The sequence below is a fragment of the Syngnathus scovelli genome, unplaced genomic scaffold (genome assembly GCF_024217435.2).
Source record: "Syngnathus scovelli strain Florida unplaced genomic scaffold, RoL_Ssco_1.2 HiC_scaffold_23, whole genome shotgun sequence".
NCBI lineage: Eukaryota > Metazoa > Chordata > Actinopteri > Syngnathiformes > Syngnathidae > Syngnathus > Syngnathus scovelli.
In genome coordinates, this window is record NW_026061323.1 from 2,808,795 (window position 1) to 2,824,572 (window position 15,778).

The window sequence follows — 15,778 nt, forward strand, 5'->3', positions numbered from 1 at the left end:
GCATTGGAGGCACCCTCAGGCCACACCCGAACCCGCCTCCGAACCGGCCTGGATGCCTTTACCAATTGTCTGTATGCGGGCAAAAGCAAAACGGTGAGATGGTCAGAAAGCCCCAGATGGGGGAGGGGGGTGGCTTTGAAAGCTCCCTTTTGCGCCGAGTAGACTAGGTCCAGGAAGCTGTCTCCATAATTCTCGGCATAATTTCTCTGTTTATGTGAACATGTTCACATATGTGCCGGTATGAATTATGCGAACGTATGATTGTTGCACGGAGTATGATATAGGCGGCTATCCGTTGCAAAAAGAGAAAGAACGCTCTGCTTTCACAGAGCATCAACAAATTGAGATATACTCTTATTGTTCCTCTCCACGGAAATGATATACTCTTATTGTTCCTCTCCACAGAAATCTTTAGTAAAAGGCGAAAGATTTATTCGATCTGAAGAGGAACGAGTATCTGAAAATCTGAGTCAAAACGGGCCATCCCACTGCTGGTCTCACTAAATTCACAGGCGGTCTCGCACTCAAATTGCAGCAACATTCAAACAATAGAAGTTGATGGATTTACTATACTTACAAGGACTCAAGCAAAATAGAATGTTTAAACGAGTATTTTGTGTTCATTAATGTCTCACTTACTTTAAACATTGTTGGCGCACAGGATTGTAGGTATCTGATCGAACACTGACGGCGCTCGTTCTTTCAATTATATTGGGCGTCTATTTTGATTATTGAAGGTAAAAACAGTTGTATGTCTTGGTACGTGTACTTTTGGTCTGAGAGAACGGGAAATGATCCCATCCCTGTGTTTTATTTGAAAATTTGTAATTTCATAACTTTATTCAACACAAATCAGGAAACAAAATACGATCGTAATTTCTCAAATGGTTTTTCAAACTTCAGAAATGCTCTATGTCTCGCTTGTGTCGCAAATAATTGAGGCTTTTGACGTTGCTGGCATGGTTTGGAGTGTAATTCACCTCCACTGCGTTGGTGGCGTTTGATATTTGACATTTGAAAATATTTTACTTTAGAAAGTAAAAGTTGTTCTCTAGAAATCCATACTTGTGATGTATGAGGAAAAACAATCCGGCGAATTCTTAAAAAGACAGACCTACAGCCGACAAAAAGGTTTTGACACGTTCATATCATATGACGAGTCAGGAACGTGGTAATTACATATTATTTTGCATTTACTAATTTGGTGAATACAGTTTAGCGAGCAAATGCACAGTGTTAGAGATTCGCTCACTCCAACTTATTTTGCAAGAACCACACGGGAGACGAGTAAGTCCTTTTAGACACCTGCAGGTGGAGAGTCCATTTGTCGCTGTGCGTACAGCGATGTTCGAATGGAGGTCTGACTCACGGCTCCTGCAAGAGCATTTTTATTAAGAGAAACAGGGTGGGGGTAAGAGTGGACTGAATAGAGAAAGCCCTTGACCACTAGTCAAAACATAGCAAAGGGTGTTTTACGACTTTGTGTAGGATGGGACAAGCTAGGTTATTTATCACAGGTTGCATTCCAACATAAGCATAAAACTAATCTAGCTACGTTATTTATTACAGGCTGCATTCCAACATAATCATACGATAAGGATAATCTGGAAAACCCTGACACACAGTTCCAGAGTACAGTTAATTACATAATCAAAAGCGTTCAGTGTGTCACAGCATCGCAGACTTCAACTCCATGTGCGTACTACTGCGCTTAATTTTTGTTTTCATCAGAAAGACCAGAGGAGAGCGCGAACACAGTCCCCCACTACCAGAAATAATGCAGTTGAGATTCCCACAGTAGGGGAATTTGCAGAGGTCAGCACAACCAGAGTGCAATGGCTGAGCCTCACTTTGGGTGAACCACCTTCTTCATGGTGTCTCCCCTTCCAGGTAGGTATGAACTGTACAAGTTGCCGGGCCGACGTCTTTACCGCACACGCCATCTTCAGTCACGGGCTTAATTGCTAAAAACGTGTGGCACACATACACACTCAGTGGATGAAACAGGATTCGTAGAACTGTTTAAAAAGTACCTTTGGTCATTACAAAACCAAAGCATTATAAATTAAGTAAAACATAGATTAAGAGACACTATCACCATGCTTTGCTTCTTTTTCTACCCTTCATTGCACCTACCCCCACGCCTTTGTTCACCTCCTTTGTCTTCGTCGCCATCTAGTGGTGATGGCAGCAACCATAACAAACCATAAAAAATAAAGTAAAAATAATATATCGGCAAAAACATGCCTATCATGCATTGCCTCTTTTAACCTGAGAACCCTAAAACTGTATGAATTTGTATTTATTGAAAACGTCCAACATTACCACTGAATAATATATTTTTTTTCTGAACAAGTTTTGAAAATGACAAATATATCAAATAACTATAACATAAATAGTTCACCGCCACACGGCCCCAAGCACCGGCATCGACTTCCAGGCATGTTCAGTGAGGACCTCTCCTGGTCCGCAAACACCTCGTCACTGGAAAAGAAAGCTCAGCGCCGCCTGCCGCTGATCATCGACGGTGCTGTGGTGGAGAGGGTGAGCTGCACCAAGTTCCTGGGGGTGCACATCAGTGAGGACCTCTCCTGGTCCGCAAACACCTCGTCACTGGAAAAGAAAGCTCAGCGCCGCCTGTACTTCCTGCGGAAGCTCAGGCGTGCATGTGCTCCTCAGGCAGTCGTGTCTACATTCTACCGTGGCACCATTGAGAGCGTCCTCACCAGTTGCATCGCTATCTGGGGTGGTAACTGCACTGAACAGAACTTGAAGGTCCTGCAGCGCATAGTGAATACGGCTGGTAAGATTATTGGTGCTTCGCTCCCCTCCCTGAAGGACATTTACACCTCCCATCTCACCCGCAAGGCAACCTCGATTGCGAGAGATGTGAGTCACCCGGCTCACTCTTTGTTTGACGTTCTGCCTGCGCTCCCGCACCACCAGACTCGCCAACAGCTTCTTTCTCCAGGCTGTTAGGGCCCTGAACTCGCGGCACTGTTGCGCTATTTTCTGGAATGTCTGCTGTACGCGCACTTGCTCCTTTTTTTTTTTTTTGCTCCTCTTATTTATTTATTTATTTGTTGTTATTTATTCATTATTTATTCAGCACGCTTTTGTTATACTTGTTCACTTGTTTGTCTGTTGTGGGCCATGTCTTGTCACCGTGGGATAGGGGGGAACGAAATTTCGGTTTCTTTGTGTGTCTTTGGCATGTGGAGAAATTGACAATAAAGCTGACTTTGATATGAAACTGGTGGGGTTTGGTACCGCCAACAAGGTTAAGAACCACTGCTCGAGATACTTCCTAAAGCTTCCAATGAGAGTGTGGATTCTGGTTGAAGGTATATTGGACCATTCTTCTTGACAAATCTGTAACTCCCATGAACTTCATTTCACTTTTCAATTATCTTTGTCTCTGTCCGCTATATGATATGTTTAACTGATATTGCTGATCTGAACAGCCAATGATTTATAAAGGAAAATCTTGAAATTTATTTTACATACGAATGAAACTTTTGCATATGACCTGTCAAACGCACCTCTTGCATTAAGGTGCCCCCGGCTTCCCGGTAACGGGTTTGTTTTAGCCGGGTTCGGAGATTCGTCCGTAATCTAACCACCCGAGTTAAATTAACTCTGTTAGGGTTTTCCAGGTTATCTTTATCGTAGGATTATGTTGGAATGTAAACTATAATGATTAAATCAATCTTTTCTTGCCCTCACAATGCAGAGTAAGATGAAGTGGTTGCTTCCTCTGCTTGATTGACCAGCTGCAGGGGAAGCAATCAAAGTTGTTCTGTTTCCCACAACAGTGTAAAACACCCCCTGCTCTGATCTTATCAGAGGCCGGGGGTACACCAAACCTGTCCACTCTCACCCCCACTCTGTTCCTCCTAATAAATATGCCCTTGCAGGAAGGAGACTTTTAGATTTCATTCCTGTAGCGAGTGATCTCTCCACCTGCAGGTGTCTAAAAGAACTTGCTTGTCTCCCGTGTGGTTCTTGCAAAATAAGTTGGAGTGAGCAAATCTCTAACGTTTTGGTGCCGAAACCCGGGATCCCTCATACCCATCATCTGGCTGACGGAGGACGACGCGCTGTACACCGTCAACGGGCCAGCGTCCATTAGCCGGACCTGGTAAAGAAAGACCTGGGAAGGAAATTCTTCGCTGGGCCAGCATCTTAGGTCTGCCTTCGTCTGACAGAGGTGGATTGACGGGACCCGGCAGTGCAACGAACCAGGGGACAAGTAAGTTAAAGGCCTGAAGTTGTGTGATTGTGTTGTTGTGAAACGCGTATAAAAAAAAAAAAAAACACAGGTGCACGTGAGATTCGGCTTTGGTTTGTCCGAGCTATGAGATACGGCTTTGGTTTGTCCGAGCTATGAGATACGGCTTTGGTTTGTCCGAGCTATAAGATTCGGCTTTGGTTTGTCCGAGCTATGAGATTCGGCTTTGGTTTGTCCGAGCTATGAGATTCGGCTTTGGTTTGTCCGAGCTATGAGATACGGCTTTGGTTTGTCCGAGCCATGAGAAAAATACAAAGCGCTGGAGTTTGTGTAATTGAGAGTGTGGCTGGTAGGATAAATTGACTAAATAGCAGTTCTAGCATTGATCCACGGCAATAATACAGGCTAGTAATTTGTTGAAAGGTCAATTTAAACCTGCATTGAGGATCCTCAAAGAAATAAATAAGTAATAATAGTAATAATAATAATAATAATATTTTTTGAGACAAAGAGATTGTAAAACCTAAAATTACTAGAATTAAGATGGGAAATAAAAACGGTAAATCTCTACCTCTTGACGGAGATGAGAAGTACATGGCGAGTAGATTTCTTAATGGTATGCAATATATGCCGAAGTGGAAGAAAAAGTATGGAGTAGAAAGGAAGTTGAGAAATCAAGTGGTAAAGAAATGCAACTTGCTTCTAGAAGATAAATAAATAAAATAAGCATGTGCTGTCCTCGTGTGCATGGGAGGGACCAGCTCATGATCGACCACAGGAAATGGCCAGCCTGTGACGAATCATTGGTGCTGGGAACTACCTTTTGCGTGCGAGAGCTCTGCATGTGTGTGTGTATATGTTAAAATGATGAACATTGGCTAAAGTTTTAGTATAAAAAAAAATTTGCTAGACTGTGGTCTATCCAATTTGCACCGCAGAACAGAAATTATTTTGAAAGATAAAAATGAGAGGAAAAAGAGAGAAATCTGTTTGCAAGCAGAAACTAATCCACACTAGTGCATGTTAAGTGTCGAGCCCACATGAGAAATTCGAAGAAAATAAAAATGACAGAACATGCTTTCAGGAATTGGAAGAAGCTAAATTGTGAATTTAAGATTTTGCAATGCTACATTTAATAGGAATAATTGATTGGTTGTGTTATAAGATTATACAAAATTCTAAATGCAAGCTAAATCTGAGAGATTGAGTTCTTCAAATTTAAAAACAAAGAAAAAATTCAGATTAATTTGCCAATTGTTTGTTTTGGTTAATTTTTTTTGAATTGGTGGATTGTTCTACCAGGAAACCTGAGTTGAAAATGATATATGAATGTTGTGTGGTGAGCTTGGATGAATTGGGACCAATGTGATAGAAAGACTCCTTTTTGGAGACTGTGTGTGAGATGCAAATGAACATTGATGAATGATAGCCTGAATGAAAAGAAATTACAGGTTGAATGGTTGAAGTCGTTGGCGACTACTATGGAAAATTAGTAGAGCGACTTTGATGAAAGAGTGATTTTGAGCAGGTTGAATGTTAGAAAGAAACACGTAGCTTTTGGATTGATAATTAACTACAGAAAAAAAAAACTGGAGAACCAGTAACACATGTAGAAGATGTGTGAACTGGGAAATTGAGAAGCGTTTTGGACAGAAAGTCAAATTAAATGATGATGGAATCGTATGTAGTAAAGAACGCATTCTCCCAAAAAGATTGTCAAGGTGTGAGGTATGGGCGTTGCCAAGCCTCAAAAGGAGGGAGTGAGTAGGACAGATAGTGGAAGATAGTAATAATACAACACTTTATGACAATGAATTTTCGAATACATTTGGTGTTATACTGTGGTATTTTTTTTTATTCTGGTGTAGATAGGTTAGCAACACGAGAGATTTAGAGGTTCAAAAGAAAGACAGTCAAAAGAAAACATTTTTGATTTGGACAATTGCAGGCTAACAGGAACATAAGAACGATAAGAACTACGAGAGTTGCAAACAACAGATGAAGAGCAGTCCTTGGCAGATTATATGATCAGGACGCTCAAATTGTGTCAAAGACAAATTTACTGCCGCCTGATCTTTCCTCCTCACAGGTCGACAACCCCATCAATCCAGGAGACTGGGTCTACATCAAGGTCATCAAAAGAAAGAACTGGGCCAGCCCGCGGTGGGAGGGACCGTTCCAAGTTTTGCTTGCTACTCCCACGGCGGTAAAAATTTCTCAACGGCCCAGCTGGATTCACCACAGCCACTGCAAGTTGCAGAGAGTGCTGGACCCCTAATTCGGAGTGGTGGGGAAGGCTGACTACAAAGGGGCCCCATCGTTTAGGGTGAGGCGTCTCAATGTTGGTGAAGAATTCATCGATCCCCACTCCGCTAGGCGAGGGGATGTCCCGGTGTCTCTGCCATCCTAGTAGCAACGGGGCTCCATATGCCAGATGGATCCTCTGCTGCGTTGTGGTTGGAGCGTGCTATGGTCTATTGACTCATCTGAACAGACCAAATGACAATGTTGCCCGTGGTAAACGATGGTCACATGATGAGAACTTTGAAGACTGGTCATGGGACCCCAGAAACCCATACGAAACCAACACTTGGTACCGGTATGTCAGGTTCACTGTGAGAGCTCACACACGGGAGGCGTGCTATGTGTGTTCGAAACTCCCCCCTTCCTCCACGCAAGTTCGCTTGGAGGCCAGAGCAATGAATGTCACTGAAGCAAAATGTATGGCATCCATGGGAGGAGGTGGATATCAGCACCGTGCCGTCACAGTCAAAGATGCCGACCCTTACCGCCCTGGACTTGCTGACGGTGCCTGTGATCAGCTGTTCTGGACAAATCTCAATGTGACTGTTAAAGGACGGACAATACCACAAGTGGCCTACACAGAGAGACCAGCTGGAGTGAATTACACATGTTACATCCAAGGTAACAAGACCCACGTCTGCATTAACGACGACTGCCCTCCAGGAGGAAACTGGATGGGAGCTTTGGACATCACCGATGAGTGTCAAGATAAGAGAGCCATTTCAGGTGGTGAGGGCTCTCCAACCAACATGGCTACACCATTGAACGGAACATACTTCATACAGAATGGCTGGTGGCTTTGTGGTCACAAGGTTTATCCGATGCTGCCCGCCAACTGGACAGGAGTGTGTGCACCAGTGTGGGTGACAGACCACACCTACAGGATACGACATCATCTGCTGACAGGAGCACACAACTCATCTGGACGTCGACGCAGAGCAGTTGCAATCTTTGACCCTCATGACCCTGTCTGGGGTGCGAACGTTCCAGAGGACCATAAAGTGTGGTCTGCCAGAGACAAAGTTGTCCTTGCGCTCTTCCCTCAGATTGGGGTTGGGAAACTATCGCTCTTCATCGAGACACTGAACTATCGTTTTCAATCCTTTGTGAATCTCTCGCTGCAAGTCAACGATGGACAAAATAGAGAGATTCAGGCTATTAGACTGAAGGTCTTGCAAAACAGGATGGTTCTGGACTTGTTGACGGCAGCACAAGGTGGTGTGTGCCACATCATTGGGACTTCCTGTTGCACATACATACCAGGAGAAAATGACACCCACATAAACGATGCCATGAATTCGCTGAAGAACTTACAGCAGGCCATGTCTAAAGACAAGGTCCCACATCAGTTTGATTTCTTTTCATGGCTATTCTCTGGCAACTGGTGGCAACTGCTGTTGAAATTGCTGTCTCCTGTGCTTGTTGTGCTGGTGGTGTTGTGCTCGTTTACGACCTGCGTTATCCCATGTTTGAAGTCTGCTGTGTCGAAGTTTGTGTCCTCTACTGTAGCCCAAGTTCATATACAACTTCTTAGAGATGACGGATGTGATGACGATAATGACACGTGGATTGCGTAGATGCTGCTCTGTTGGGCATGTTTTACAGAAACTTGATGATTTAACCATCGAAAATGCTTCGCAAGTGATGGATACAATGATGTACTGTTTCTGTGTTTTTATTTTTATTTTTTATTGATAGCATTCTGGTCGCCTGTGGCACAGGGGCCGTGTAAGAATTTTCCTGCTAATAACATCTGGCCAGCAGGTTTTTCGCTTACACAATAAGTTTGATCTGGGGTATTGAGGTAATGCCTCATCTTCACTGGAAAGTGTTGCTATCATTGTTTGTTGTTTTTATTTTTACTATTCTTCTTTCTTCATTATACATATATATATATGTTTTTTCTTACTTGTCTTTGTTGTTTGGGGTGACATAATCATATGATAAAACAGGAGGGAGATGTTAGGGTTTTCCAGGTTATCTTTATCGTAGGATTATGTTGGAATGTAAACTATAATGATTAAATCAATCTTGTCTTGCCCTCACAATGCAGAGTAAGATGAAGTGGTTGCTTCCTCTGCTTGATTGACCAGCTGCAGGGGAAGCAATCAAAGTTGTTCTGTTTCCCACAACAGTGTAAAACACCCCCTGCTCTGATCTTATCAGAGGCCGGGGGTACACCAAACCTGTCCACTCTCACCCCCACTCTGTTCCTCCTAATAAATATGCCCTTGCAGGAAGGAGACTTTTAGATTTCATTCCTGTAGCGAGTGATCTCTCCACCTGCAGGTGTCTAAAAGAACTTGCTTGTCTCCCGTGTGGTTCTTGCAAAATAAGTTGGAGTGAGCAAATCTCTAACAAACTCCACCGGAATCAATCTAATTTCTGTACGACGCCAATCCCTCTCAAGTCACCCGAAGCTCGAGCCGAGTAACTCAATTCGAGGCAAGACTTTGAAGTGACCGTATCGTATTGATGGCTCCCCGCTAGTGTTTGAAGTTCTTATTTTGTTACGGATATTTTTTAGATGTCTTTGTTAAGACCTCAGGGATTTGTTTGTATAGCGCACCCAAGCACTAGTTTTGCCGAAGTAAATGTTGATATGGGTCCGTACCACTTGGTCGCTCATGCAGCGAACCGACCAACTTTTTCATTCGAAAGAGAATCGAATTAATAAAAGTGTGACAATAATAGCATTTAAGAAGAAAATTAATGCACTTTATATCATTAATTCTAACTTCCTATACGTAGATCTAGCACTTAACCGTCGGAGTTCTTCACCCCACTTGATTGCTTTAAAAAAAAATAGCGACTTTCTTAAACCGAATAAAAATGTCGTGCTCTATTTAGATTTGCCCAATAATTAATTTGGAAGGCAAGTCTATTTTCTGATCGTGTCCCATTTAACTTTTGACGCGGCCCGACAAATTTAGGAACTGGGCCGCGCCCGACGGACAGTTAAAATACTTTTATCCTCCACCAACTCCAATGATTTATTTTAACCGTCGTCGTTATGTTATTTAAAAAAAAAATGAATTTTCAACCGAATTTACTTTTAACGAAATCCACTCTTCCGTTAAATATTTACGAAAGTTATTTAATCCTCTAACTTGCTCGGAGTTACTTTTTACGCGGCCCGTCAAAAAAGGGGAAGCGGGCCTGAGCCTTTCAAATAGTTAAATAACTTTCCGTTCTACACAAAACCAATAATCTGATTTAAACATCCATCCATCCATCCATTTTCTGAACCGCTTATTCCCCACGGGGGTCGCGGGCGTGCTGGAGCCTATCCCAGCCGTCATCAGGCAGTAGGCGGGGGACACCCTGAACTGGTTGCCAGCCAATCGCAGGGCACACAGAGACAGACAACCAATCGCACTCACACTCACACCTAGGGACAATTTGGAGTCTTCAATCGGCCTACCAAGCATGTTTTTGGAATGTGGGAGGAAACTGGAGTGCCCGGAGAAAACCCACGCGGGCCCGGGGAGAACATGCAAACTCCACACAGGGAGGGCCGGAGGTGGAATCGAACCCGCACCCTCCTAACTGTGAGGCGGACGTGCTACCCAGTGCGCCACCGAGCCGCCCCTGATTTAAACACTTCCTTTAATTTATTCAGACGAAACAACTTTCGAACGGATCGAAATTCACTCGTGGCTCAGATAACTACGGAAGTTATTTAAGTCTCTAACTTGTTCGGAGTTCCTTTTTACGCGGCCCGTCAAAAAGGGGAAGCGGGCCTGAGCCTTCGGTTGCATATTCAGTACAAATCCGCGCACAACGAAGTAAGTAATATACAAAACACATTTATTGAAGAAACATGGAATAGAATTACAAATCTAAATTACTCCAGAAACTGAACAACTTCACTCACTGATACCCGTGTTAATAAAATCATTCAATCCCAGAACAATTCGATTGCAAAACACAGTTCATAAAAAAGGGAAGAGGTAAATACCAGCTGCGTGCTATTTTTGGTGGAAGCAAAGTCGAGTGATCAGTTCGATCTTGCTTCTAAAATCCAAATTAGAGAAACAGGCTGGCCACGAGGAAGCCGGCGGCCCGATGACTATTCCCCCCTCTCGCTAAAATACATAAAAACGGTCATCTTCACCTATTTCTCCTATAAAGTTGTCCAGTCCAATTTTTGGGAGTAAATCCAAGTTAATTTCAGTCCAGCGATCCTGCGTCTCACACAAAGATCTTTGGGACTTTTGGAAAAAAAATCTTGAAACTCCTCCGGGCCTCTTCACGTATGAGCGCTCTTTTGGGGGAAAAAAGCCCTGAAGCTGCTCCTGCAGGACCTTTTATAGACCTCTCCGTCCCCCCCCCCTCCCCTTTCTTTTCTCCTGTACTTTCCCTATAGGGTAAGACTGCCCAGTTTTCCCACGCCTATAGAAGGGACTGGCCAGCTTTCTCACGCCTATAGAGGGAACTGGGCAGTTTTCCCACGCCCATAGAGGGAACTGGCCAGTTTCCCCACGCTTGGTTATCTGTGGCCTTCAGCAGCTGTTTCCGCCCTGACCACGCAGTACTTTCCACCAAATGCACAGCTAGTGGTAAAACCTTTCACTTCCCCTTTTCTTCTCTTTCTGTTACATGAAAATAACTTTTTAAAGTTACGCTTCAATTAACTCTGAAATAAAAATCCAAACCCTTGACCTACTTTTCTAAACAATTTATGTCACGCCACTATTCTCATAGTGACGGGTCTCTTGATCGAATTGACAAATAATATTGCTTAAAGCGGTTACAGAATACATTTTTAGCCAAGCAAAGAAATCAAAAATAAAAATCACATTTGTGCTTCTCCAAACAATTTATGTCACGCCACTATTCTCATAGTGACGGGTCTCGATCGAATTGACAAATAATATTGGTTGAAGCGGTTACAGAATACTTTTTTAGCCAAGCAAAGAAATCAAAAATAAAAATCACATTTGTGCTTCCATGCGTGACTCACACTCTGACACCGTGCTACTCTTTTATTTCTATTTTACCATGTTTAGCTTATTGGCTCCTCTTTTGGTCTCACGTTTTGGTCTGGCGCCATCTTTTGGACAAATTTGGAATTTCAGCTCTGCCAATTTATTCCTGTGAACAATCCATATTCTACCATTTGCACCATCTCTACTCCCATGTTACATGACAGACCGTATGTGACCAAAGGTTTGAGGTCCATCCGAGACTTGAGCTGGGATCACTGGTTTCAGAGTCCAGAGTGTTCAAAGCAGGCTCAATTAACACAATTAGGACAAATTTATTAAAATCAATTAGGACTCACTTACCTTAGATACCTACCTTAGATACCTACCTTGGATACCACGCCTCTGGTCCCCGGACCACGCCCACCTAAAAAATTAGAAAAGACAAAAATCAAAAAAATATATACGTAAAAACTTACCTGAATAATCCACATACCTGTAGTAAGAAAAATGAGAAACAAAAAAATAAAAAACAAAAATAAAAAACAAAACAAAAAACAAAACAATAAAATATTCAAAATCATAATTCACAATATCAAATCGTAATTGGAACACATTCATTGAGGCTAAAACCAATTTTATTTCCAAAAAAGAAAAAGTCAGAAACAAAAACTAAAATTTGAAATTAGAAACTCTAACCAAACGGAGACTATAAAAGGACGCGCAGCGCAAAAGACACGTGGAGAGAGAGCAAAGAGAAAACAACTCAGCAGCAATTACAAACAGTAGATTTCAGCATCAATTTTATTTTTTGTTTGTTTGTGTGCCAGACCTGAGGAAGGCCCTAGCGGCCGAAACGTTGTCAAGGCACACATACATTATATATTGGCCAAACAAAATCTAACAAAAGAAATTTTATTAAAAACTACTTCATTAAAAACAACCATATTAAAAACAATTTTGTTTGATAAAAACAAGTGTATTACATATATAACAAAGGCAAATTCCAGCCATGTAGCAAGGTTGGACCACGGTCCACTATGGCCGACGCCGCCGCTTTGCTCGTCAGAACCCTGGGCTGGACGCTGGGAGGTGTGCCGGACGGATGGACCGTGCTTTTGCCCCTGCTTCCAACAGGAAGGGGGGCTCCTACTGCAATCAGAACCCTGGGCTGGACGCTGGGAGGTGTGCCGGACGGATGGACCGTGCTTTTGCCCCTGCTTCCAACAGGAAGGGGGGCTCCTACTGCAATCCTGACCCTACCCCCAACCCTAAACCTAACCCTAACCCCAACCCCAACCCTAACCCCAACCCTTACCCCAATCCCAGTCCCTTTTTACGTCCCACCAGGAACAGAACTTCCAACAAGTAGGACAATTAACATAATTAGGACAAATTGGTTTTACTTTATTCAGACCCACTTACATCTAATACCTACCTGGATACTTACCTCCAATTGGAACCACGCGTCTGGTCCCCGGACCACGCCCACCTGAAAAAAGCAGAAAAAAATTGACAAAACGGAATAAAACAAAAATATAAACAAAAGTCACCAAATGTTCTCAATAATATAATTACAAATTTGCAAAAACCCAATATATAATCCACCTACCTATGTACTACTTACCTGTAGTTTGGACCGCAATCCGAGATCCTAGACCACGTCTATTTGAAAAACAAAAAACATCAAAAAACATGAAAAAAAACAATTAAAAAACATTAAAAAACAAAATTAGTATGTTTACATTTCTATAATACCAATTCCAAGTTGACAAATTATAATTATTTTGTTCAAACCTAATATGAAGGCTAGTTTAATTATGAAAATTAATTGAAAAATGAAAATATAAGCTAAAACACGTTACATTTCTAAAACGAAATTTTGAAAAACAAAAAAGATTTAAAACTTCAACCGAGCTGAGGGTATAAAAGGAATCCGCAAGGCAAAGGGCCTTTAGTGCGAATTTGGACTGCAAGAAAGACACATTGTTGCACCTTACAAAACAAAAATAGTTTTTCATATAATACATGTGTGCCAGACCTGATGAAGGCTTTAGATAGCCGAAACGTTGTCAGGGCACACATTGCATATTGGCCAGAATAAATCAAAAAAGAAACTTTATTTAAAAAAAAAATAACTTTATTAAATATATGACAAAGGCAAATTCTGGATCCACAGCCATGGATCAGGGTTGGACGACGGTCCACTATGGCCGACGCCACCGCGTTGCCCGCCGGAACCGTGAGCTGGGGGCTGATTGGAATCCCGGATGGATGGACCGTGCTTTTGCCTTTCCCTCCTCTAGGAGGGGGGGCTCCCACCGTAACCCTAACCCTAACCTGACCCCATTTCCCGATAAGACAAAAACGTCAACCTGCAAGTTAAAATTTGAAAATAAACGAGTCAAAATTTGAACGTAAACACAAATTTGAACAATAATTGCAAATAAGCACTATTTGAGACCAAAAGCAGTTAAAAGTAAATACTTACCTCAAATAAAACCACAATACTCACCCAAAACAAAAAAATGTGCATACCTATCAAATTTGAATGTAAACAATTGCAAATAAGCATTATTTGGGACAAAAAAGCAAAAAAAGCAGTTAAAAGTAAATACCTTAATTAAAACCATAATACTTACCCAAAACAAAAATATACTTACCTATTACGGAGATCACAAATCCACACCCAATCGGTGCCTGCAAGAAAACAAGTTACTATGCTAAAGAAACAAGCGCAAATCGCTGGCTCCGCCCACTTGGAGGAGTGTATATAAGCACCGTTCGGAGTAGGAGCTCTCAGTCTCGATGCGGCCGTGGAGGAGGAAGCAGCTCCCCATGTGATGAAACTAAACTAAATTTAGATGCAATTCCTGTGTGCCAGACCTGAAGAAGGCACAAAAGATGCCGAAACGTTGTCGATGGCCACACAGATGAACAAAATTTAGCGCAAAATGACGCCGGTACAAAACCAATTGGAAACAAATAGTAATTTACCCACGCTCTACCCAGATAGGAGAGCGCATGGATGCCGCACAGACCAAGATGCTCTCGCTCCACCCAGATAGGGGAGTCGATGAATTAGGTGCGAGGTACGAATATTTAGTTGAACGCAAGCGCAGCTGTCAATCTTACATGCCAAATCGAGACTCACTTATTAATTATATAACAAAGGCGACCGGATAGGTAAAGTGCAATCAAAAACAAACATACAATAAGCACAAACACGTGTTCAAGGTCAAAAACGATCTTTATTAAGCCCTAATTAGTCCTGGCCAGCATGGCGGGCGCGGCTGCAAGGGGCAGGATGCTCTGGAGCTGGTTGTGGGGTGCGGGCCAGGATGGTAGGACCGTGCCTTTGTTCTTCTCCTTCGGGGGAGGAACTCTTTACCTAATCCTAACTCGCCTGTGCCACCTCCAGTGCGCCACCCCCCACGTTTCCGGTTTCCATCGAGCTCCTGTTACGTCTGTGTGCTGTCCCCTAAACTGGTCCTATCCCAGCCCTAATCCTAACCTACCCCCCATCCTAACCTAACCCCTAACCCTAACCTTAACCCTAACCCTAACCTGACCCCATTTCCCGATAAGACAAAAACGTCAACCTGCAAGTTAAAATTTGAAAATAAACAAGTCAAAATTTGAACGTAAACACAAATTTGAACAATAATTGCAAATAAGCACTATTTGAGACCAAAAGGCAGTTAAAAGTAAATACTTACTTCAAATAAAATCACAATACTCACCCAAAACAAAAAAATGTGCATACCTATCAAATTTGAATGTAAACAATTGCAAATAAGCATTATTTGGGACAAAAAAAAAGCAAAACAAGCAGTTAAAAGTAAATACTTACCCAAAACAAAAATATACTTACCTAATCCGGAGATCACAAATCCACGCCCAATCGGTGCCTGCAAGAAAACAAGTTACTATGCTAAAGAAACAAGCGCAAATCGCTGGCTCCGCCCACTTGGAGGAGTGTATATAAGCACCGTTCGGAGCAGGAGCTCTCAGTCTCGATGCGGCCGTGGAGGAGGAAGCAGCTCCCCATGTGATGAAACTAAACTAAATTTAGATGCAATTCCTGTGTGCCAGACCTGAAGAAGGCACAAAAGATGCCGAAACGTTGTCGATGGCCACACAGATGAACAAAATTTAGCGCAAAATGACGCCGGTACAAAACCAATTGGAAACAAATAGTAATTTACCCACGCTCTACCCAGATAGGAGAGCGCATGGATGCCGCACAGAGCAAGATGCTTTCGCTCCACCCAGATAGGGGAGTCGATGAATTAGGTGCGAGGTACGAATATTT

The 15,778-nt window shown here is 42.6% G+C and overlaps 1 non-coding gene and 1 pseudogene across 1 annotated transcript; both read right to left on the reverse strand.

The window, feature by feature from the left end:
* Window positions 1–313: 313 nt before the first annotated feature.
* LOC125992679 (U5 spliceosomal RNA) lies at window positions 314–457 on the reverse strand (annotated as a pseudogene).
* Window positions 458–1,737: 1,280 nt separating this feature from the next.
* LOC125992682 (U1 spliceosomal RNA) lies at window positions 1,738–1,898 on the reverse strand. Its single transcript, XR_007489736.1, has one exon. It is a non-coding gene; the product is annotated as a U1 spliceosomal RNA (small nuclear RNA).
* Window positions 1,899–15,778: the final 13,880 nt, after the last annotated feature.